Below are 25342 nucleotides of genomic sequence, written 5' to 3' on the forward strand. Positions count from 1 at the left end.
CACCTTTATATTAAAAGAACAAAGAACTCTGAAAATGTCCATTAAAGCGCTGTCACCAGTTTCTTGTAATAAGAAATAAGCAGTGTAGTGTACTGCGGGGTGTATGCTAATGTTTACATGACTCGAGATATTAGTGCACAGTAGTAAATTACTACTGCTTTATACCCTCATAGGACTTTGGGGACAGTTTGTGGTGACTTGGCTGTAATTCTTAAAGCATGCATACTGTACCCACACACACTTGTGCTCCTAAACACCAATACACACACACTAGCATTCACAATATGACTGTTAGAATAGAATAGAATAGAATAGAATAGAATAGAATAGAATAGAATAGAATAGAATCTTGGTAACATGGTAAATTAACCAAAAAGCAGCAAAAGAGTTAACTACTCAAAACTGTTCACAAACTTATCATAACATAAGGGTAAATGAGGGAGAGGAGACAAAGCAAAATGAATTATTCAAATGCTTTATTCATTTTACATCATAACTTTTCTTTATGTAATTAACAAAAGCAGAAAGGTGCAAACAAACATTCCTCTACCCGCTGCCAACAGGAATTTATTTCCTTTTTCTTTTTTTTTCGCTTCATAAGGAGGAGTTCATCTTGAAATTTAAAACAGCACCTGACACTGTCACTCAACAAAACACTGTTATTATTCAGTCTTAAACTGAATGACAAAGATTTGAATTATTGTGCTAGCCTCAAATGTTAGGAGCATTTGTTGTGTTTGGAATTTATTTCAGTTTCAATTTGCTCATTATGACAGATTTCTAGAGTCTAGCCATAGTTGGGCTTCAGGAATCATTGAGGGTGAAGTAAGGAGGATTCAATCAAATTCTTTGACACATAAGGAAGGTTTAAGTCATCAAGAAAGTCATTATCATTATTGATCTTTTAAACAATGACACTACTTTTTAAATTATTTATGTAATGTTATACAGCAGAACATACTTGGATACATTAATTGATTCATTTACTATCCACATGCAAATGGACATGGCTGATTTTGCACATAAAAAATGTGGACCTTACAATATTATGATTCACAGTATAGTACAAAAAAACAAAACTGATCTCCTCTGAGAATTAAATCTACGTGTTTCTATTGTGTAATCTCTTTTTATTTTTTTAAATCAAACAAACAAATATTAAATACAGTATTATGTGAAATCCCTCTTTATTATGTTTCAAAATAATCCAGAAAATAAAATTTTTACTATATATCCAAATATAAAATAACTTTCCTTAATCAAATTAAAAAAAAAATAAACTTTATTCAATAAAAAAAAACAAAAATACTTCTTTACCTTAAAATAGACATTAAATAAATAATACACAAAGATGTGTTTGGCAGTTTAATGTAGACATTGGCATATACATTTCAGCTTATCATTTATCATAAGATTTGGCCCATTATAAGCATGAGCCCCGTAAGACTGGTCGTGGCAGGGGTGTTGCAACAATATCTAGTGATATTCTCAATGTTACTCAGAAAACAGGATGCAGGTTTAACTCATTCGAAACACTTTTACTTAATGTTAAACTGTCACATATGCAAAAGAGATCTCTCCTATTTCTTGCTCTGGCTACAGTGCATAGACCACCAGGGCCATTTACAGATTTCCTAAAGTAATTTGCAGATTTCCTCTCAGACCTATTGGTAAATGTTAATAAAGCACTAATTGTCAGTGATTTTAACATTCACATTGATAATACAAATGATGCATTAGGACTTGAGTTTACTGACCTAATAAACTCTTTTGGAATCAAGCAAAACGTCACCGGGTCCACTCATCGTTTTAATTATATCGCATGGAATCGATCTTACTGATATAGATATCGTACCTCAAAGTGATAAACTGACCATTAGTGAAACTGACCATTTCCTTATATCGTGCATGCTGCGTATTACTGATATTAACTATATGGCTCAGTGTTATTGTCCGGGCAGAACTATTGCTCCAGCCACCAAAGACACAAATAACTTGCCTGATTTATCTCAACTGCTCTGGGTACCCATAAACACATATGAACTAGACTAAATGACTAGCAAAATGGGCACTATCTTCTCTAATACATTAGAAGCTGCTGCCCCCATCAAATTGAAAAAGGTTAGAGAAAAATGTACTGTGCCATGGTACAACAGTAATACCCACTCTCTCAAGAAAGAAACTCGTAATCTTGAGGGCAAATGGAGAAAAACTAACTTGGAAGTTTTTAGAATTGTGTGGAAAAACCAGCTATAGTTTGTCCAACTATAAACAGGCTCTAAAAGCTGCCATGGTCGAGCATATCTGCAAACTCATAGAAAATAACCAAAACAATAAAAGGTGTTTATTTAGCACAGTGGCTAGATTAACAAATAACCAGATGCCACCCGATCGAAATTTTCCCTCACAGTTTAATAGTAATGACTATGAATTTCTTTCCTGATATTTAGATAACATCAGAAATACAATAACAAATTTTAATTCTACAGCGTCTAGTACTTCAGCTCCATTCATCGGACCCAAAGAAAAACTGCAGTGCATCTCATTGCTAGTTTTACTTGATCTAAGTGCTGCATTCGACACTATAGATCATGACATACTCATAGATCGTATAAAGTTTTATTACAATACTATATGGGATTCAAGAGCAGGCTTAAGATGGTTTAGATCCTACGATTGTTACCACTTTGTTTATTTAAACGGGGAGTAGATATTCAATTATCACCAGTAAAGTATGGAGTGCCACAAGGATCTGTCCTAGGTCTTCTGCTATTTCAATATACGTTACCTCTTGGTAATTTTATTAGAAACATACAGAATAGTTCACCATTGTTAGGCTGATGATACTCAACTATATATCAACAAGACCAGATGAAACTTCTAAATTATCTAAGTTAACAGAGTGTATTAAAAATTTAAAAGATTGGATGATCCACCATATATTTTCTTCTATTTAATTTGGATTAAGACAGAGATATTACTTATGGACCAAAAAGCACGTACACAGAATCTCTTGGATTACAATTTGAAACTACAAACCCGATCCCAAAAAAGTTGGGACACTTGTACAAATTGTTGATTTTAAATTTCATGGCATCAACAAAGTTTCAAATGTCAATATTTTATTCAGAATACAACATAGATGACACATCAAATGTTTAAACTGAGAAAATGTGTAATTTTAAGGGAAAAATAAGTTGATTTTAAATTTCATGGCATCAACACATCTCAAAAAAGTTGGGACAAGGCCATGTTTACCACTGTGTGGCATCTCCTCTTCTTTTTATAACAGTTTGCAAAGTTGTTTCTCAAGTTTAGGAATAGGAATGTTGTCCCATTCTTGTCTAATACAGGCCTTCTAGTTGCTCAACTGTCTTAGGTCTTCTTTGTCGCATCTTCCTCTTTATGATGCGCCAAAAATGTTTTCTATGGGTGAAAGATCTGGACTGCAGGCTGCACATTTCAGTACCCGGATCCTTCTTCTACGCAGCCATGAGTTGTAATTGATGCAGTATTTGGCCATGTTGGAAAATGCAAGGTCTTCCCTGATAGAGACTACGTCTGGATGGGGGAGCATATGTTGTTCTAGAACTTGGATATACCTTTCAGCATTGATGGTGCCTTTCCAGATGTGGTATAGCTGCCCATGCCCACACGCAACTCATGCAACCCCATACCATCAGAGATGCAGGCTTCTGAACTGAGCGCTGATAACAACTTGGGTTGTCCTTGTCCTCTTTAGTCCGGATGACATGGCGTTCCAGTTTTCCAAAAAGAACTTCAAATTTTGATTTGTCTGAACACAGAACAGTTTTCCACTTTGCCACAGTCCATTTTAAATGAGCCTTGGCCAAGAGAAAACACCTGCACTTCTGATCATGTTAAGATATGGCTTCTGACCTATAGAGTTTTGTAGCTGGCCGGCAACGCGAGGCACGGTGGATTACGTTCACCATCAATGTTTTCTGGAAAGTATTCCTGTGCCCATGTTGTAATTTCAACATTTACAGTACCTTCCTGTATGTGATGCAGTGCCGTCTAAGGGCCTTGACATCCAGTATGGTTTTCCAGCCTTGACCCTTACGCACAGAGATTGTTCCAGATTCTCTGAATCTTTGGATGATATTATGCACTGTAGAAAATAACTTTAAACTCTTTGCAATTTTTCTCTGAGAAACTCTTTTCTGATATTGCTCCACAATTTTTCGCTGCAGCATTGGGGGAACTGGTGATCCTCTGCCCATCTTGACTTCTGAGAGACACTGCCACTCTGAGAGGCTATTTTTATACCCAATCATGTTGCCAATTGACCTAATAAGTGGTAAATTGGTCCTCCAGCTGTTCCTTATATGTACATTTAACTTTTCCGGCCTCTTATTGCTACCTGTCCCAACTTTTTTGGAATGTGTAACTCTCATGAAATAAAACATGAGCAAATATTTAGCATGACATTTCAAAATGTCTCACTTTCAACATTTGATATGTTATCTATATTCTATTGTGAATAAAATATAAGTTTATGAGATTTGTAAATTATTCCATTCCTTTTTTACTCACAATTTGTACAGTGTCCAAACCTTTTTGGAATCGGGTTTGTAGATCGATGTACTGTTACTGTACTTCCACTACGGTCAAAAATCTGGGTGTAGACAGCAACTTGTCTTTTGAAATTCATATTTCCCATGTTACAAAAACAACATTCTTCCATCTTAGAAACATTGCCAAGCTACAAAACATGTTCCCTTTTTCTGATGCAGAAGAGCTAGTTCATGCATTCATGACCTCTAGACTGGACTATTGTAATGCACTGCTAGGTGGTTGTCCTGCATCTTCAATAAACAAGCTACAGGTGGTCCAAAATGCAGTGTCTAGAATCCTTACCAGGTCAAGAAAATATTATCATATTACCCCAACTTTACAGTCTCTGCACTGGCTAACCTGTAAAAGCTTTCGTCGTCTTCGGAACACAATTTAAGATATTTTGGATGAAAACTGGTAGGCTTGAGACTGTCCCATAGACTGCCAAGTAAGTAACAGTGTCAAGGTCCAGGAAAGTAGAAAAAGCATAATCAGAATAGTCCATCTGCCATCAGGGATTCAACCGTAACGTAATGAAGCGATGAGAATACTTTTTTACACAAAGAAAACAAAAATAACGACTTTATTCAACAATTCCTCTCCTCTGTGTCTCTACAAATCAGCGTAGCGCCATTTTGGCAAATCTAAGCAGTACGCAGGCAGTGTAGGCTCTTCTGTGTCAGCCATACAGAAGTGCGGACGCCGCCTGCATACTGCTCAGATTTGCCAAAATGGCGCTACGCTGATTTGGCTCTCCAAAAAGGCTCTCACATAGAGGAGAGGAATTGTTGAATAAAGTCATTATTTTTGTTTTCTTCTTGTTCAAAAAGTATTCTAAGGTCAGTCTTCATTATTAGCTGACAAATCAGTGGGTTTCTGCTGAGAACATCATTTAATAGAGACACTTATGACTACAGGCTAACCTTTGGATGATACAGATGTCCTTATAAGTCACACCTCTTGACTGCATCTCTCTGATTGAGCCGCCTCAAACAACCTTCTTCCATAACATTCAAGTGCTGCTACTTTTATACACCTACTTATCACCCCACAGTAGATTGTGACCTGAAATATATCAACAAAAAGTAGTATTATGACAATAATCCCTAAACTAAAAACAAAAATCAACACACACATCTTCATTTCAATTACATGAACAAACAACCTTCTCTTAATAAAAACAACTACTAACTAGTAATAGTAGTATTATGACAATAATCTTTTGAATGCATAATATTTATGACAATAATCCAAAATCAACTAAAACTGTCAATGAAATCTATACGTAGGTATGTGTTGGCAATGCTGTCTGAACAGGCCAGAACAAACTCTACAGTGGTTATAAAACCATGCTTTATCATAATTTACTGATATTTATATTGCTAGACTATTGTTGCAGTTTGAGAGGTGGTAAATTGATACCTCTTGCATCCATTGTTTGTTATGTACAGTACACAAAACACATTACTCACAATAATTGTCATTAATACTGGTCAATAATTGTCAAGAACAGCTACAAAATAAAACTTTACTAAATATTTAAAGGTTAACAAAAGCTCCTTCTCCTACCTTTTGCTTATGTCTCTCCAGGGTCAGAAAGCATTTAGCGGAACTGATCAGAGCTTTGCATAATAAGCGTCTCTCATGAATACGTGATGACGGTGATGAAGTTTCAGCCTTACATAAAGAGCTTATAAATACCAGGATGTAGGATATTCCATTCCACAGGTATATGGACAATATTTCACTGGACAGATGGCTCGGGTAAATGAGAGGTCAGAAGTGCCATTACAGTAAAATCAGAAAGTAAAAAGGGCACTGTTTTTAAGAAGCACACACTCAGAGCTGAATGTATAACACTGGTGACTGATGTAAAATATGTGAATAGATTGGTGCTTCTTACTGAGGTATTTTTCATTGCACGGCAGTTCATCACAGTGTTATCTGGACACATACGGTGGATTGTGTATAGGTGCAGCAGCATAAAATAATAAATGTGCTCTTATTTGACTACGGAGGACAGATTTGTTTATTTCCATGCACTGCAGGTGGCAAGAGATAAATTGCATTTGCATTGGTGTCTTTTTTTTAGTTTAGCCAGAGGAGGTTCAGATGTAGGTTATGGTAATGGAAGTATACAGAGACCTGAAATACACATAATGGGATACTTCACCCGAAATTAAAATTCTGTCATCATTTATTGACGGTCATTTTGTCTCAAACCTATATGATGTTATTTCCTCTATGGAACACCAAAGGAAAAGCACACATGAAAATGAGTGATGACCACAGCTGTCAAGCTCCAAATTGGATGTGCTATATTCCAAAGTTTTCTGAAGCCATATGATAACTTTGTGTGAACAGACCTCAGAATAAGAGCTTTTTCACTGTCAATCTTCTCTTTTCATTCACTAAAGCTCTCAAATCTGATTAACATTTGCATATTCAAATATGGCGCATCAAGATGTGTCACGACAGATTAGACATCAGTAAAGCAGTACTGGTTCTTGTGTGTCTTGTAACAGATCGTGACATTGCAAATTTTACTATATAAAAAACACACAAAGCTATCCAATGACTTAAAATAATTCAATGAGGTAAACACACAATGACTAGTTTTATACATTTATCAATAAAATCCAATTTGTTTCAATTTCATATGTTTTAACTAATTTAATACTGCCTGTTCCAGCTAGCCATATTTTAACCATGTTCATACTTTTTTAACTGAATAATTGTTTTCAAAATAAACAGATTTATGCTGATTATATGATTAACAATTTTAGATTATGCCATGATTTTTTTTTTTTATCAGAAATTTCAGAAATTTTAACTGTTCCCGTTTTAGATATTACTGAAAAGTAGTTTATTAGTTTACATTAAACTGTGTAATCCAATTGAATGGAATTTTTTATGCAAATCAAATACACAAATCTTAAATTGGATGGTATTCACACAGTGCTCCATGGTACAGTACTTCAAGCAATAATATAATATTACGGCATGTGTCCAAAAACAATGAAACAGAAGAAACAGGTCTGCAATAACACCAGAAACAGTGCAAAAGAAGGTGCAGTACTTCATATCAGAGCTTTGCCTGACTAATATCACCAAACATTGTACTTAGAAGAAACTTACCCCACTATTAAGCATTGGTTTCAAGAAATGCCTGGATTCCTAGTATAACTGACCCATGATCCTATATAACTGTAGCTATTTTCCATACAAACAGTGAAGGTCACAGGGTCATCAATAGTCCATTCATCACTTTTTTTATATCTTTACAAAGACCTAAAACCTACCAGCCATTTGTATTAAATGAATAGTAGAACCTAAACACCGCCATTAAAAATGACACGATCTGTTACCTCTTCTATTATATTCACTATTCATTATGAGCAGCAACCAGTCACATTTTTCCAGACCATTCTGTGTAGGCATTTCATTATCACTAAAATGTAATTAGTACATGTATGATTTTGGCTGATGTACTGTGCATATCATAGAGGTGAACAATAACTGAAAATCAGAGTTCAGTGTTCAGTCAAGAGTGATTTTACTCTAGTGCTTTCACTGTAGAGGATTCCCTCAGCAGGATTACATCATCAAACATTAGTATGCATAATGTTTGCAGTTCTTCTGTCAAAAGACTGGTGTTATTATTAAACATTCATATGGAAAACAGAAAAACTAATCCTAGAAAGTGAAGGATTTTCAATGCGGAGTTATTACATTCATATAACTCCATAAACAAGATTTAAACCAATCTGTTTCCAACAGAAGCCTTGTCAACTTTTATTTTAAACCACATGTGAATGTACATCTATTTGAAACCAAAAATGAAACCATTTTCAGCAGAAAGAAACCTAACTGCCTCCAATAATAATAATAATAAAAAACCTATGCCTTCACTTTTTCTCTTTTCTTATTATCCTCCTGTCCTAGCTTTTTACTATTTTGAAACCTTGTGTAACAGGCACTTATCATGTTTATTGCCATCTTATGATACATTTTTTGTTGTATTCCTCAATTGTACGTCGCTTTGGATAAAAACGTCTGCCAAATGAATAAATATAAAAAGTAGATAACCAGTACACAATAATATACAAAAAAATAATAATAAAATAAAAACAATTATAAAATAAATTATGACAGAATTTCACTTTTAACCCTAAAAGTTTAGCCTTAGGTAAAATAACAGAATGAAAACTTCTGAATATGTCAAAACGGGGACATTTCAATGTTGTTTGAGCACCTGTTGATCATACTTGCTAGACTGAGTGATGCTTCCACATGAGAGAGTGTTACACATGCTCATAAAGTACTGTATATTTATTGGGCAATTAGAGGTTGAGCAATTAAAACGTTTCTATAGGGGGGGAGATTGCATCAGAGAAGCAAAGGCTCGCTGAGAAAGCCACTGTAGATCAATCCAAACAACACTGAAACCAGTCAGCTTTTTTTTCCAATGCACCCTAGGTTTATGAACTACATTATTCATGTTTATGGTTTCATTTTGAAGCTTCGCTCTCCATCACACTGAAAGCCACTGTATTTGTTTCATACTTTTTCAGCACAGGCAAAGATGTCATTTATCACTTGCAGGATAACTATGTTCACACACACACACACACACACACACACACACACACACACACACACACACACACACACACACACACAAATGCATTCACACTTTATTTGTGATCATCTACTAATTGATCCATCCATTTAGCAGCATGTCTTTTCATCCAGCCACAGGGTCTGAAAACACATCCTCTTATCGGCAGTAAGTACACCAACAACAGACTGAAACATAGCCAGTGCTACATGTTTAGCTGAAAGAGTAAAATGTGTTATTTAATGCTAAAACAAGAATGTATAAGAATACTTTCTTAGGACAAACTGGAGCTCAAACAAATTAGTAAATACAGAAGAATGCATACAATGAAAGAAAACAATATTTTCAACCATAGATATTTACATACCACTATTAAAATGTATAAATACCATAAAATTTTTGCTTTGAAAACCAGTTCATAAACAAAATCTACAATCGCATACAAAGGCATAGACTTAACATCAGAAGCTGAGCCAACGAGATGTATTGTGACCTGCTATTATCTCATTATTTGATCCACTTTTAATCAATGTTCTCCAATTACTCACCTAAACTATTTATTCTGGAGTTAATAAAGTGTAAATCAAATTTATGCTGCTCTGCTTTATTAGGGGTAAAGCAAAAAGGTGCTCAAAATTTTATCTAAATTCATTCACACAGGCCTACTTACAGGTATGTATAAACAGAAAATCTAAAATATTACCAACAATACTGAGAAGCTAAAAAAAAGGCATGTAAAAATGAAATTTAATACAAAATTAGGCATTAAAAAGGTTACTGACATGTTTTTGCCACTTTAAGATGAGAGAGGCAAAGTAACAATTTAAAGAGTATTCAATAAAAATATTGTAAATATAGCCATGTCAAATCATCCCATGGGCTAGACTGGACTCCTCCACAGCCCACTGACTTTTTGTGCCTGCAGTTAAGTTCATGAATGAGAAGATGTCCAATCGCTTACCTGCAGTGGGCTGCAGTTTTAAATTACAGCCACTCTAAATGAATTACCATTGCAATAAAATGGAAAAACAAAAATAAATAAATAAATAAAATGCAACAAGTTTTCAAAAATAATATCTGGTGCTATTAGCCAAATAGTGAAGTCTTAGTCATGTTTACTGTTTGCAAGCAATGTAGCAACTTGGGGCATTGAAACTTCAATTGTTGGATATTTTACTTTGATTTGATCAGAATTGAGAGTTGAGAGTCAAAATACCATTTCCAAAAAAAATAAAAATAAAAAATCATGCAGGAGGATGTAACTTATGATATACATGTGATAATTATATTATGATTATAATGCATTTCAATTATATACAGTTCAGCCACCAAAACAGTTCTGATGCATTGGGGCATGGACTCCACAAGCCTTCTGAACAGGTCCTGTGGTGGTTGTTGGGTACCAAGACATCAACAGCAGATCCTTTAAGTACTGCAAGTAGCAAGGTTAGGTCTCCATGGACTGGATTTGTTAGTCCAGTACATTCCACAGATACTCAATTGGATCGAGATCTGGGGAATTTGGTGGCCAAGGCAAAACCTAGAACTCTTTATCATGTTCCTGAAACCACTCCTGAACAGAAGTTCTGCTGAAATAGGTCACTGCCATTTGGGTAGGTGGTATGTGTGAAAGTAACATACTCTGGGACAGAGGTCTCCAACCCTGCTCCTGGAGAGCTACAGTACCTTCCTGCAGATTTCATTTCCAACCCTGCTCCAACACACCTATCTGTAAATATCAAGTAACCCTGAAGACCTTGATTAGCTGGTGTAGGAGTTTCATTGGGGCTGGAGCTGAACTCTGCGGGATGGTAGCTCTCCGGGAGCAGGTTTGGAGACCTCTGGCCCAGAGCAAAACACTACCTCTGCTGGCCTGCCTTCTTCACATAGTGCATCCTGCTGCCATCTCTTCCCCAGGTAAACGACACACGCACACCCGGCCATCAGACCAGGCAACCTTCTTCCATTACTCTATTCCATTGCTGTAGGTACTGTTGCTGACTGGATTGTAGCTAGCCCTGTGCACAGCAAACTGCAATGAACTGTGTGTTCCGAGACTATTCTATCATAGCCAGCATTAAGTTCTTCAGCAATTTGAGCTACAGCCGCTCTCCTGTGTAAATGGACCAGATGGGCAAGCCTTAGCTCATCAATTGCATCACTGAGCCTTGGGCACCCATGACCCTGGAACTGGTTCAGCGGCTGTCCTTCCTTGCACCACTTTTGGCAGGTACAAACCACTGCGTACCAGTAACACCCACAAGACTTGCTGTTTTGGAGATGCTCTGACTCAGTCATTTAGCCATCACAATTTGGCCCTTGTAAAAGTCACTCAGATCTTTTCCTGCTTCCAACACATGAACTTCAAGAACTGACTGTTCACTTGCTTTCTAATATATCCCACGCCTTGACAGGTGCCATTGTAACAATATAATCAATGTTATTCACTTCGCCTGTCAGTGATTTTAGTGTTGTGGCTGATCAGTATCTTTGTGCTTTTTAAATATGTATATGTGTGCCTGCACACGCTGCACAACAAACCAGGCTGTAGATGCTTAAGGAAAATGTGTCAAAGCTCCAGTACTCTGCAAGGATGTCTTTGTGTAATTATCAGGAACATATGGGAATGTTTTATGCTGCATTGGAGCCAAATCCAGTCCAACGACTACCCAGAATTCTGAGCTACAGGAAGCTCTAATCCACCCTCAGCCCACCCAGCCTTAACCCATCAGGGCTGGCGAGCTTGTTCCATTAGCTGCTATTTCTGTCAGACCCATGCAAGCAGAGACAGGTTGGGCTGAAGCAGAGGCACTGTGGGGGTTTATATACACCATAAACGAATCCACACGGCCCTTTATCATGCTGCTTATGTAACGCTTCTCTATTTACCAATAAGAAAGTGCTACAATTACAGAGTGGATAATCAAAGTGGCACACCGCATGGTAGTGGATGAAAGAAATTTACACGCAAATGAAATTAAGAGTTAAATAGAAAGTAGATCCTGAAATTAACCAACAGAAAAAGTCTCACGGAAATTAAGTGAGTCAGATTCTGTTAAGGGGTCATATAATGTGATTTCAAGTTTTCCTTTCTCTCTGGAGTGTTACAAGCTCTTGGTGCAGATCTGTAAAGTTGCAAAGACTAAATTCTCAAATCCAAAGAGATATTCTTTATAAAAGTTAAGAGTCAACCACAACCAACTAAAATGGCTCAATCTGACACACCCCCACATGTCTACATCACTGTGTGGGAAGATTTGCATTACACCGCCCAAATGTTCATGCAAAGAAAGAAGGCGTAACTTTTATTCTCACTGTTGCTGATGGCACCATGTTGTGGAGACGCTGTTTCGTTCAGAAATGGAAACTACATTGTTTTGCCTTCCAAAGAGGACACAACTAGAAATCAGTGGTTAAGTTGTATTTACAACACTGTTATATTCAACCCAAATACTCAGATGTGTGCAGCAAATTTAACAGAGGACAAGGACTGTTTCCTGTGAGAATAGCCTACAATGTCAGATTCTGTTAAAGGGGTCATATGATTACAACTTTGCAAGTCAGTCTGGCGCTTCTGATTCACAGTCTGTAAGTACAAAGTACTTTTACATATTTAAATAATTTGCCACTGATGATTCAAACGTGAGTTTTGAGCAGTGTAGAGTAGCGTTTGTTGATTCTCCGATCACAAATGCAGACAAGGTTTTATGTTTACGCGGCACAATACGCAATGCAATGTGTAAAAACCCAGAATAACATGGCATCACAGTATGGTAAGGCAGCGTTTCCCAATCCCAGTCCTCTTATCACGTACAATGTTTGTTCTATTCGACCGTGAGTGCCCTGCGAAGTGGACGTCACCGAATATTCTGCCATGCTTCCAGTTCGAAATGAGTGTATATGTTCCATTCAAAGGGCATTAAAGTGTGCAAGACGTAATTTTAAATTGTATTTATTTACAGAGGTATATGATGTCACACTCATCTGTGTGTGAAGACGCTGCAGGCAGCAGCACAGCACAAATCCATGAATGAATGTTCGGGAAGTGAAGTAAACTTCAACGGATTTCCCCTGCTCAGGGAGTAGGGAGCAATGAACACGGTGCAGGGATCATATCAATCAGTACGCAGTTCATGCACGTAGCTCTCTTCTAACAAGCTGGTTATATGAATCAGGTGTGTTAACTAAGAGAGAGATGCAAAATATGCAGAGCAGGGGGGCACAAGGACTGGAGTCGGGAACCGCTGTGGTAAGAGGCAATGACATTTCCGTCACACGCTTAAGGCATTCAGCCAATCACAATGCACTGGACAGCTGGCCAATCAGACCACGACTCGTTTTTCAGAATGATGAGTTTTGTAAAAATTGACACATTACAGAAAGGCGGGGCATAAAGGAGAAACAATAATGTACAGCAGTGGTTCTCAAACCTGTGTGGGAAGTCGTGGCCTAATGGTTATTTGTATGTCTCCCCCAATCATCTATCACACCAGATTCAACTCATCAGTTCTCGTTAGTGGAGGGTGCTGCAAGACCTTGGGCTGCATCCGAAAATGGCTCTAAAATGCTGCCTTCGGAAAATGCAGCATTTCTGGCAGGAAGGCATCAAGGCACATTCAAATCCAAATTCTGCTTTACTTCCTGTCTCTGGGGGTACCTTCTTCTGATTGAATTTTGAAGGCAGCATAGATGTATCCTTCGCTGCCTTTGATATCCCACAATCCTGTGCGTTCCATTCCGTGATGGTTAAGCTAAAAAAAAAAAAGATGGCGTCTGAAAGTTGCGTTTGATGGTCAGTTTGTGTGTAAATGTATATTTCTGACTAACTTTGTGCACTTTTGATGTTAGTTCTAGCGATAAATCAGTATTATAGTAATTAAATATTCATTTTATTATCACTAAAACTCGTTCTATTTTGTTGTAGATCATTTAACCGTTACACTGCCTCAGAATTCGGTCTGAAATCACTTCCATGAGGTGCCTTTGTGCAAAAACGCTGTCTGCAAAGTCATTGCCTCATACGGCAGCGAGGCAGCAAGCCAACTGCCTAAGTTTTCGGATACAGCCCTTAAGTGGGTGTGTCAGATATAGGGAGACATACAAAATGTGCAGTGCTGGGGTACTTCATTGAGAGGTTTGGGAACCACTGATGTACAGTATGTGGAAAATAATGTGTTTTTTTGAACCATAAACCACATAAACACATTGCATTACACCAAATACACAAAATAATGTTCTTTTTGGCAATGTCATATGACCCCTTTAAGTAGTTTGATGATGTGGCTAATATTAAACCCACATGCACTTGAAAACAATATTGCTCTCATAAATGTGCTGCAGCTAAAAAAACAATATCATCTGTAACTTACTACCACATTTATTTGACCTTTTCCTGATCCCTGTGGCAAAAAAGGAAATGTTTATGTGATAAAATCTGAGTCATGCTCTGAATGAATCTATGTAAATGTTGTTTTCTCTCAAAAGACCTAAAGGTTTGGTTCTGATGAGTCATGATCTCTCTTCTCTTGATCGTAATCTCCATTCTGACTACAAACACAACAGAAGTGTCTCCTGACTGTGAGTTACACACCGAAAATGGATAAATCACAATGACTTTCTGAGGACAGATTCATGTTTTGAATCAAGACTCTGATCTTAAGGCTAGAATACACTACATAACTTTTGACTCCATTTCAGACATAATTTGCAGTCTGGAGAAGACAGTGCTACTTACTGAACGTCAGAGCCAGTTTGCAGATATTGATCAGAGTTGACAGACTCAAATCTGTTCAGACTTTAAGAGTTTTTATTAGCTTTTAAAAGCTTTTAATGCAGAATCTACTATTAAGACTGGGATATAGTACAGATACTGTCAAAACAGAGGTCCTCTGACAGGGATATGAGCCAATTAAATCTAAAATTGCACAGGCTTTAGCTAAATATATAGCAAAAGTGTATTTACACAGGCTATTTAATATTTAACATCTCACAGACGCAGCACATTTACAGCATGCTTTTTACTATAAGACGCAGAGAAAAAAAGAAAGAAATTAAATTCTTAAATCTTTCATAAATAATATTTCATATTTCCCTCACAGATTATTATGCATTTGTTATTTTTTATGAATTGAATGGTTGTATTAAAGAATTTAATGAACTAAAGAAACACTTGACCCTTTGGAGTCAGATGCAAATGTGGCAAGTAAATGGATGGGACAGATCTGCTAATGAGGTTGAAGATAATGTTAGAACTTCACTAATGACCCTGGACAGAAAAATGTCACGAGGACATTATGTGGCTTGTAATTAACTGTGCTGAAATGATCTCTCAGATTCAGCTCCATTCACAGACCTCACAGAGTAACCTAGACTCTTGTTAATTATCCTGTGGCTCTACTGATAGCATCATCTGGGTTTTCTTTCTGCTTGTTAAAAAGGAAATTGTCATAACTTTTGTGTATAAGCATGAAGTCATTGTTGCTGACAGAACAACATGTAAAGCAACCATTATTTATTTACCCATAAAGTAACAGCAACCATGTATTTTGTATGCCAGCATCAAAGTAATTTAAACAAAAGATACAACAAATAGACTTCTTGCAAAATTGCAATTAAAAACTACATAATTCCATTTGATAGTTGCTATAAGCGTTTTATAAAATTACTGAAACATACAAAAATCATTTATGAAGCAACTTTCTAAATACAACATTAGCCCATTATCTTTAAAACAGGTAAGTCCAATAAAATACGCTGTCATAGGCATCTTACAGAAATTGAATAATGGTGACCCTTTGAATAAAATATAGCCCCTTTCACACTGCACGCCGGTCCTGGAAAATTACCGAATCACCTTCTGTGTGAACGCAAACACATCCTGGGATTGATTCGGCGATCGATCCCAGGCTGGGGACCTAGTAACATTGCCTGGTTCGGTCCTGGAATGAGCTCTGTGTGAACAAAAGCCAGAACCAATGCCATAAAGGGTGTGTCATAGTGATGACGCACATTATCGAGCAACTTTTTGTTTTGAAGGAATATCAACATTCGCGATGACAAAAATATGTGCAAACTGTAATGAAGCAGACATCAGTTAGCTCCTCACTATCTGAGATTATTCACCAGCTTAAGTGATAGTTAACGTGCCTAGCGTTTTCATCTCGTACATTACACGTCACATCCTGATGTCACGTGTAATTACGGGACCTTTACGGGTTATGTGTGAACGCACGCACAGATTCCGGGAAATCACTGGCAGTATGAATGAACCAAAATCTAACGATCCTGGAACAATTGAAAAGACACAAAACAAAAATATTATTCGCAAAATAAAAATCAAAGGGGCTTATGTTTAACCTCTTAACCTGCACCTCCCATTTTGGGACTCACAGCTGAAAATGACCTACCTGACCAGTGTGCCACACACAAAAATTTGGTGTCTTTGGGAAGAAGACCCTTTGGGCTTTGCTATTCATCATCCAGAGTTGGATAATGCTCAAAAAGATAAAAAGTTATAGACACTGAAGTGTCTTGAAAAAAATTTACCACACTAAAAATGTTTTTTTCATATAAAAATACATGACCTCAGTCCTGGAGCAATCCAGAAAAATAATGGGTTGAAAGTCACATGTCTCATGTGTTTCTGTTTCAAATCTGAAGAAGATACCATGAAAAATTAGATTCCCGCAACATTTACCTGTGACATTTAAAGGTAGGTAAATCTGAAACCGGTCAACAAACTGACAACCAAGGAGAACATTAACTAAGTTCCTGGGGGGAAGTATTTTAATAAGGAAGGCTGATTCAGATGAGATATATGACTGATGATGATAATGAAGCCTGAGAGGGAGAAGCTCGGGACATCTAATCAATGATGCACTCAGAGCTTAGAAAATAGGATGATACTAATGAAAAGCACAAAACACTGCAGGCAATAATAAATAGGTGGAAGACGTGACTGAACAGATTTACATTTCCATGGTGAAAGGATGGTTTGGGCGGATGCAGAAAAAAATGTTTGGAAATAACATGCATCATCCTTTCCAAACTTTTCTAAATAACAGCATTTTATCTGAAGATAAATCTTTCTGAAGTTTAGTCAAAATAAGCCAACACGCCCTTCTGAACTCACTCTTAACAGCATTGTGGTCATTTGTTGGAGGTCTGGTTGCAATTTGCATGTTTTGGTGCTTCAGAGGACTGTGAGAATTTTGGATTAGTTTATCGTTGCAGGAAACATATCATTATCTACATTAGTAATCAGGAAAACAATCTGTACACACTCTTTTAATTCCACAAACTAAATTCTGGAACTGTGCAAAACAGCTCCTAAATGTCACAACTATAAGCAAAGTAGCCATTTGACACACAAATGCTAACCAAGGCTGCATTTATTTGATACAAAATACAGTAAAAGCACTAATATTGCAAGATATTTTCACAATTTAAAATAACCGTTTTCTATCTTAATATATATTAAAATGTCATTCATTCCTGTGATGGTAAAGCTGAATATTTAGCAGCCATTACTCCATTATTCAGTGTTAAATGGTCATTCAGAAATAGCAAATTTGCTGCTCAAGCAACAATTCTTATCATTATCAATGTTGTTATTCTGTGTAGTCTGTCAAAATAAAACAATAAACATTAATTATGATATAGTAAAATTACTTTCCCTCTACTATTGCTTGACTGACAAAGCTTTGTAGAAGAAGCCTTTAGTTGAGGGCCACAAGCCAGGTGGTCCTGTACATGGAGGAATCTTTTATAAACTTTTTGACATAGACAAGCTAACTATGATTCATCATAAACTGAAGGAGCTTCACTGAAGGCAAATATTCTGTACAAGCAATTAAGATCCAGAGACACAAGGGGGAAAAAATCTGCAACTCCTCAAATCAAAGGCCACAACTAATTGGATTTTCTAGATTATATTAAAACCAGTTAACTGTGGGCTATCCCTTATCTAAATGACCGGATGGTTTTGTTTATAATCAAAGTGAGCCCAGACAACACAAGTGCCGGTTAACTCCATCTCTGGGGAATATGCCACTTCCCAACCTGCTATTCACTCACTTAGATCAATAAGCAATTTGGGCAGCAATCTTCTGCACAGCAATCCATTTAAACAATAAAATATGTAACAAGCACTTACAGGAGTCTGTATAAGACTGAATGACACCAAGACAGCACTGTGAAAAGTAATAGCATCAACTACTCCACTAATTCTACATGATTAATTCATTTGAACATTAGTCAACAAACTCTTAGCCATGGATGTTGGAGAAGAATATTCAGCCGCCATTTAACCTCTGGCGCTTATAGTTCTCAATACTCTTGGGGGACTGCAACAAATAGAAGGAAACTTGAGTGTTACATTGTGGATGAGAAAAAGAAACAAATGTCACCAAAACGGAACAATACATAAGCATTATCTGAGTAGATAAAACACTGGTTCTCAACCTTTTCATTCACAGCAATATTCAAAGGCCTTGCACTACTAGTTTCTGTGAATTAAATTGCAGGGTAGCAGAAAGTTGCCTTTTCTTTAGGTGTCACACTCTTTTATCCAATAAATTCACATGACTTTCTCGGTTTACTGGGTAAAGATTAAGCATAACAAATATTTTAATTACAATTTCTACCCAATAAAAAAAAAATAGCTTGGCTTGGTGTAACTACAAACATATATGTTTGTAAGATTTTCTTCACCAAAAACTTTTCACCCTCTCTTGAATTTATTTTAAAGGCAACATTGGATGCAAAATTTACTTTTACATGGTGTTTGCATATAAATGTGTAGCAGTGTTTGGACACAACCACCCTACAATGATAAAAACCCATTCACTCCATTTTTTTAATTCCCATGAAACCTAAACAGTCTCAGTTGTCAAGCCATTTTGATTTTCTGAGCTGTATGACATCATCCTACTCAGGCCATGACCACGACATCTGACGGACTGTCCTGTATAGGCATATCTCCGCCCTTAGCCAGTTGTACATTGGCTGCCATTTTCTCTGCACTCGAGCAGCACTAGTGACAATAATGTCTCGTAAGCATTGCAGAGTTTTGTAGTTGCTTTTAAATGTGAACATAAGAGTATTCATTTTTTACCCAATATCAGAGCCACTGAGGACGCAGTGGACACTGTGGATCACCATACACACAATATATATATATATATATATATATATATATATATATATATATATATATATATATATACTGTATATATTATTGTAGCATATTATTGTAGCACGGTTTGTGCTGAATACACAATCATCAGGGCATGTCAAAACCTTTCCAGGGCCCCAAAACCCCCTCAGACTCCAGAGGGTTAAAGACACATGCACCGAAAAGGGTTGCTGTGATCAGAGCTGTTTTTGACAAGATAAAGAAGGGTGTTATTTTACACGACCACTGAGGAATTTTAACCAAGGTATGTTGAAGACATTTCATGAAACCTCTGAAGAATCATACCAACTTGTGGAAAATGGGCATCTGATATCCCCTTTAAATCAAATAGCCTTTTTTTGGTACTATACCTTGAAACTGAAATTGAAACATTTGATTTGCTAACCTCTTTGCCTGTGAAATGAGCAACAACATTTACTTACAGGTTGTGGTTTTCCTGTCAGGTCATTCAGTTTTAATAACAGCCTAAATAACATCCTCTTGGAAAAGTTTGGAGAACTTCTCCCACGTTTTTCTTACAGCAGCAAATTATTAGCTATATACCAAGAAGAATAATTGCATTTTGTCATCTTCAGTAATAAAAATAATCCACTTCTCTCTTATTAATTCACATATGATCCCTTCAATTCTTACCCTTTACTGAGTGACTGATTTCAACACAGATCTCTCTGTCCACCTACAATCCATCAAATATTGATGCCAATAAACTCTTATGTAATCTTACACTGTTTCTGGAGTTGTTTCCTTCGCTACGGCAACCTCAAGTGGAGTTTGCTTGTGTAACTACAATCAAATAATAAATATCTCGCATTTGAAATATCTAGGACAGTGAATTAATGAGAACACAACAGCACAGCTTTGATTTCCAGTTAAAAGCTGTACTTCTAGTAATATATGTTTTATATATGGCAAATCAACTCCAGAAAGGGGGGCATTTTAAGCTAGTAAAACAATTTTCCAAAATAGATGTTTAAGCCCCATAATTCTGAGTTGATCATGTTCCATATTTCCATTTCTTCTCATTTCTGCCCTAATATTGTAGTTCTGTAGACCCACAAGCAGGCCCTGAGGGAGCCGCCATCTATAATAGACTCCTGCCTCTGGCTACTGTGACTATTATAAACCTCCATTAAACCCCTCCAATCCTAATGTATCCACCCCTGACCCAGAGGCTCAGAGCACATGCCTAACCCACTTTTACCCTTCTGGAACCAGCTGTGGTGAGGAAGGCCAGCAGGGCCTGCAGGTGGTGCCAGGGCGAGAGGACTGGCCCGGCTAATCCAGAGATGGAGAGGTTCCAGATGGACAGGCCGGGGTTGGTATGTGTTTGAACTGGGAGTGTGCAGATACAGACCAAAGGGAACAGCTTATCATGACATGTTTTGGTTGTATTATGCGTTATGAAGGACACCTTGGAGTTAAAGAGGGTGTAGCCCTTTATTAGAGCTGATTACCATTTAGTCAGAAAAATTGAATGTTTTCCAATAAGCAAGAGAGTAGAGATGAACCTGCAATAGGAATAAGTATAAGAGGAAGATGAGGCTGTGGAAAGCAGGAGTCAGGCTAGCTGCTGCTCATGTCCTCCTACTGTCTAGTCTATATTATTTGGTGTAAATCAGTGAAAAAAGAACTTGTTGACATGTTGCTTGTTGAGAGAGTATTTGTCATTTCTATGTTTGGAACAGTTACATAAACAGTCTTTATAGTATAATATCATAATTTATATGTTATAAACAATAAAATAATCATGAAAGTACTAGTAAACACTAATGCCTATGTTACAGATCCCAAAAACAGAGTAACCATTTGAAAGCAATATGACACTTTAAAAAAAATTATATTAGGTATCTAAATATTCCACCTAAGCCTTCTCCTAATTTGCATCCCTGCTGGGAAAACAACTGGGATAGGCAAGCTGATTAGAAATATCTTAGCTCTGCCAAAATCTGACTCCTACACTGCACTGCAACATTAAACAATGGTTGCACATATAGCAGAAATCACATGTTTTTAAATATTTTAAAAGAACTTTAAAAGTTTTACTTGGGGTAACACTTTAGACCAATTCTCACTATTAACTAGTTGCTTATTAGCATGTATATTACTAGCATATTGGCTGTTTATTAGTACTTTTAAATCACATATTCTGCATGACCATATTTTAGATCCCCTAATCCTACCCTACCTAAACCTTGATAAGCAGCAAATTAGGAATTTGAGACAAAAGTCATAGTTAATAGAGAGAACTGTTCCCCAAATTAAAGTGGGACCACATATATTCCACAACAAAGAAGAAAAGATGATCGCAACTTCGGTTTCACGCTGAATTCAGTACTGCTACTACAAGCAACCTGCCTTTACTTTTGAATGTGACAGTGTCTCTTCACATTTGTAGTGACTGTGGTTAAATAAAGTGGTTAAATGGCAACATAGAAAAAAAAAACATAGACACTACCATTCAGGTTCATCTGGCAGATTGTTTGTCATATTTATTTCCAAAAGAAACAAAAATGTAGCCTTCTAGACAGAATGTTTAAAGGTATTTTAGTCAGATGCACACTGTTAAGAAGCCAGCATCATGTAACACAATATTCAGGGATTAAGAGCACTCAGATCAGGATGCTGAGTCTGAGAAGCAACTACAGGTGAGGAAGGTCGCAGTAACCCGGAATAAAGCAAAGCAGCAGGGAAGCACCATGACAGGCAATCTTTCCCAAAGGCCAACACAGCTCCATGGGAAAAGACACGGCTGGGTCTGACACACATTGTGCACATGAATACACAGAAAGCGAGATAAAGAGAAAGGTGTAAGAAAGGAAATGTGTTAGAGAGGGGGAAGTGAGAAAGATCAAGATAATATAAGTTCTGAATACTCGTAGCTCAGGATATTGTGCTGAAACATCATGTGCAAAAGTGGCATACTGTAACTGTTTGAATTCATGAATGTTAAATGAAAGATCACAAGAAAGGTAAAGGTCACGGTGAAAACAGTGAACAGAAATAGTAACCTGGAAATATGTCCACATACAGTAAACTGTGAAAACTGTTGACAGGTAAGGCAGGGATATAGAAGAGAGAGGAGGAATATAGCTGAGCCTTTTAGACAGACGTACAAGCAACAAGAAAAAAAGGCTTCCAGAGTGACAGGTGAAACTGTATAACCAAGACAAGTGAAATGGGGGGAGAGAGTGACAGGAGAGATGAGAATAGATAGACAGACAGATAGAGAAGGAGAAAGAGAGAGACAGGGCTGGCAGACATCCAGCGTGAGAGCAACTATAGCACTGTTGTTGTTGAATTTTAAGACGTGCATGTGTCATGTGCTGCTGACATTGCATAAAATTTCAATTATTTGAATGGCAATAATCACAATTATCACAGTTATCTCAAATAATTGCAATTAGATTAAGAAAAACATAATCAGACAATTAATCAGTCACACTAGGCCAAGTAGGGATATGCCGGTATCAAATGTTCATGTTGCGATTAATTGCTCATATCACGGTATAGGGCATTATCACGGTATTGAAATATAGTTTTAAAAAAGTGGTCATAATACAGTATAACAGGTTTAATAACTTTTTTCTTATAATAAAAATAACTGAACATTTAAATACAATAAAGCAATATTGAAAAATATATTAAGTTAAAAAGTTTTACACAGATTAAAGGGCAAAATAACTATAATAGGTATCACTACAATAAGACCTCATTAGTTAACCTTAGTTAATGCATTAACATTCACAATGAGCAATAGCTACATTTGCTACAGAAGTTATTAATCTTTGCTAAAAAATACAAGTCTTAGTTCATGTTAGCTCATGTTAACTAATAAATTAACTAATGTTAACTAATGAAGCCCTAATGTAAAATTCTGAATAATTTGTTATATATAATTATTCACAGTATTTAGAAGTGCCCACGATAACAATATTGTGCATATTCATTAGCGTGATATATCGCATTACCGAATACCGGCACATGTCTAAGGCCAAGTCTAAGTTTCATACATTAAAAGTTTTAACATATACTTAAAAAAACACAGAAACAAAGTTTCACCCAGAGGATGACTAAAACTCTAAGCAAATGGGCATTTTCTGCTTTTTCTGGCTTCAATTACAACAAAAGCAGCATGAATCTGGAGATATGAAAGCTTTTATGTCTCATCCACATTATCTCACCTGCGCAGAATATCCCAGAGGAAAACTGTGTTACTCAGAATCAGAGGCAGTGCTTTCATAGTTCAGGAAACTTAATGGTTTCTCAATTATCCAGTTTCATTTAAGCATCAAATGGTTGTGTCCTAAAATTTTGTTTCACAACACTGATGCTGGTATTTATGTCAAGTAATATGAAAGCTGGCCAAAAGCAATGATTTATACTGTAGATAAAAAAAGTTTAAAATTTAAGTAATTTTCTCTCACACACATATTTAGCTTCAGAAGACATTGTCTCACAAACTGTGGTATGTCATATGGATGACCATAGTGTTCACTTTGTGTAGTTTTTGAGGTGGCAACTTTGGAGGTCTAGTACACTTGCATTATATGGACTCACAGAGATGGATTATTTTTTGTTTGTGTTCATCTGAAGAAAGAAAGTCATATACATCTAGGAGGGCATGAGAGTGAGGAAATCCGAGAATTTACTTGTTCTAGGTGGAGTATCCCTTTAAAGAGATCTCATTAGTGATTTTTCTTTCCGATGGGAAACTCTACAGTTGGATGCATTTTAATCTATGGCCAATGGCCAACCTTTCCACCCCCACCGCAATCAAAAGACTCAGTAGCAGAATCTGATTGACTGTGCATGCTGCTCAACGTGACAACAGCTTTTTCACTGCACGGCTGCTATCTTGCCACAAAAAAAATAAAATCAAGAAGCCATACGAAGACTTCAGGTTTGACTTCAATAAATGTTATTATCATTCAAGTGTGATATTGCTTTTTTACTGAAGTTACAAAAACAAGAAGTTAATATCAAAAACTGACCTTTTAAAAAAAAACATTTCAGGTATTTTGTGTATTTTTGCAGCAGCAGCAAAAACAGTCAGTTACAAAGTTGCAAACCATTGCATTAAGACATAGACAAGACGAGAGATTCAAACAGTGGAATGTTCCAGTTCTGTTGGAACTCTTGGAATGGCACTCAGCCAGTCAAATTAGTGGACTAATTGCTGCATAATATCCCTACCAGAGCAGGTATATTAGACAAACTAAACTAAACTAAAATAAAAGACACTATGAGGCTTTTCTGTGAATATGCATGGATGATCAGAGGAAAAGAGAGAAGGAAAAAGAAAGGGGAGGTGAGACAAGGGTCAATCCACCTGCTGAGTAGCTCTACATCAAACACATGAATTAATAATTCCAATGCCAAGTCTAGTTATCAGACTTGTTCTCTATGAGACAAAGATGAATTTAGCAAATTAATTAATTATTTAATCCTGAGAGTAAAACTCACATTAGCATTCTTCTCTCTTCCACTACTCGGAACTGCAGGATTGCTTTTACCATCTCTGGCCATTTATATCCCTCTTAATACAGTAAGTAGAACATAATCAATAACGCTTCATAAATACTATGTAATTGACAGACTGGATTTTCAGGTCCCCAGAGACTTTCTTACTGGTGATTAAACCAGACTGTTTAGCAAAATGTTTTCCAATATATAGGCCAGTGGTGCTCAACTAGTGGACCACAGATCTGTTCTGATAAGGTTAGGCAGGGAGGAAACAATGGAACACAAACAATACAATACAACAAATTATGCAGTTAGAATAGCAAAACAGGCTAATCAACGTTTAAAAGGAAGAAGAAATGTTTTCCTTTTCCTACAAATGTTGTGTCTAAAACTCAGTAGTATTTTGGTGCAGTCTTTTGCCGCTTGATTGTAGCCACTAGAATGCTACTTGATTTGTTCTTTATTAGCCATTATAAAAATAGGAC

At 36.7% G+C, this 25342-nt stretch overlaps 1 protein-coding gene across 1 annotated transcript in view; it reads right to left on the reverse strand.

The window, feature by feature from the left end:
* The window catches only part of LOC109087451 (multiple C2 and transmembrane domain-containing protein 1-like), a 158295-nt gene that overhangs the window by 88048 nt on the left and 44905 nt on the right, over positions 1 to 25342 (reverse strand). The gene's annotated exons all lie outside the window — the stretch shown is intronic.

The sequence above is a fragment of the Cyprinus carpio genome, chromosome A5, assembly GCF_018340385.1.
Source record: "Cyprinus carpio isolate SPL01 chromosome A5, ASM1834038v1, whole genome shotgun sequence".
NCBI classification, from domain to species: Eukaryota; Metazoa; Chordata; class Actinopteri; order Cypriniformes; family Cyprinidae; genus Cyprinus; species Cyprinus carpio.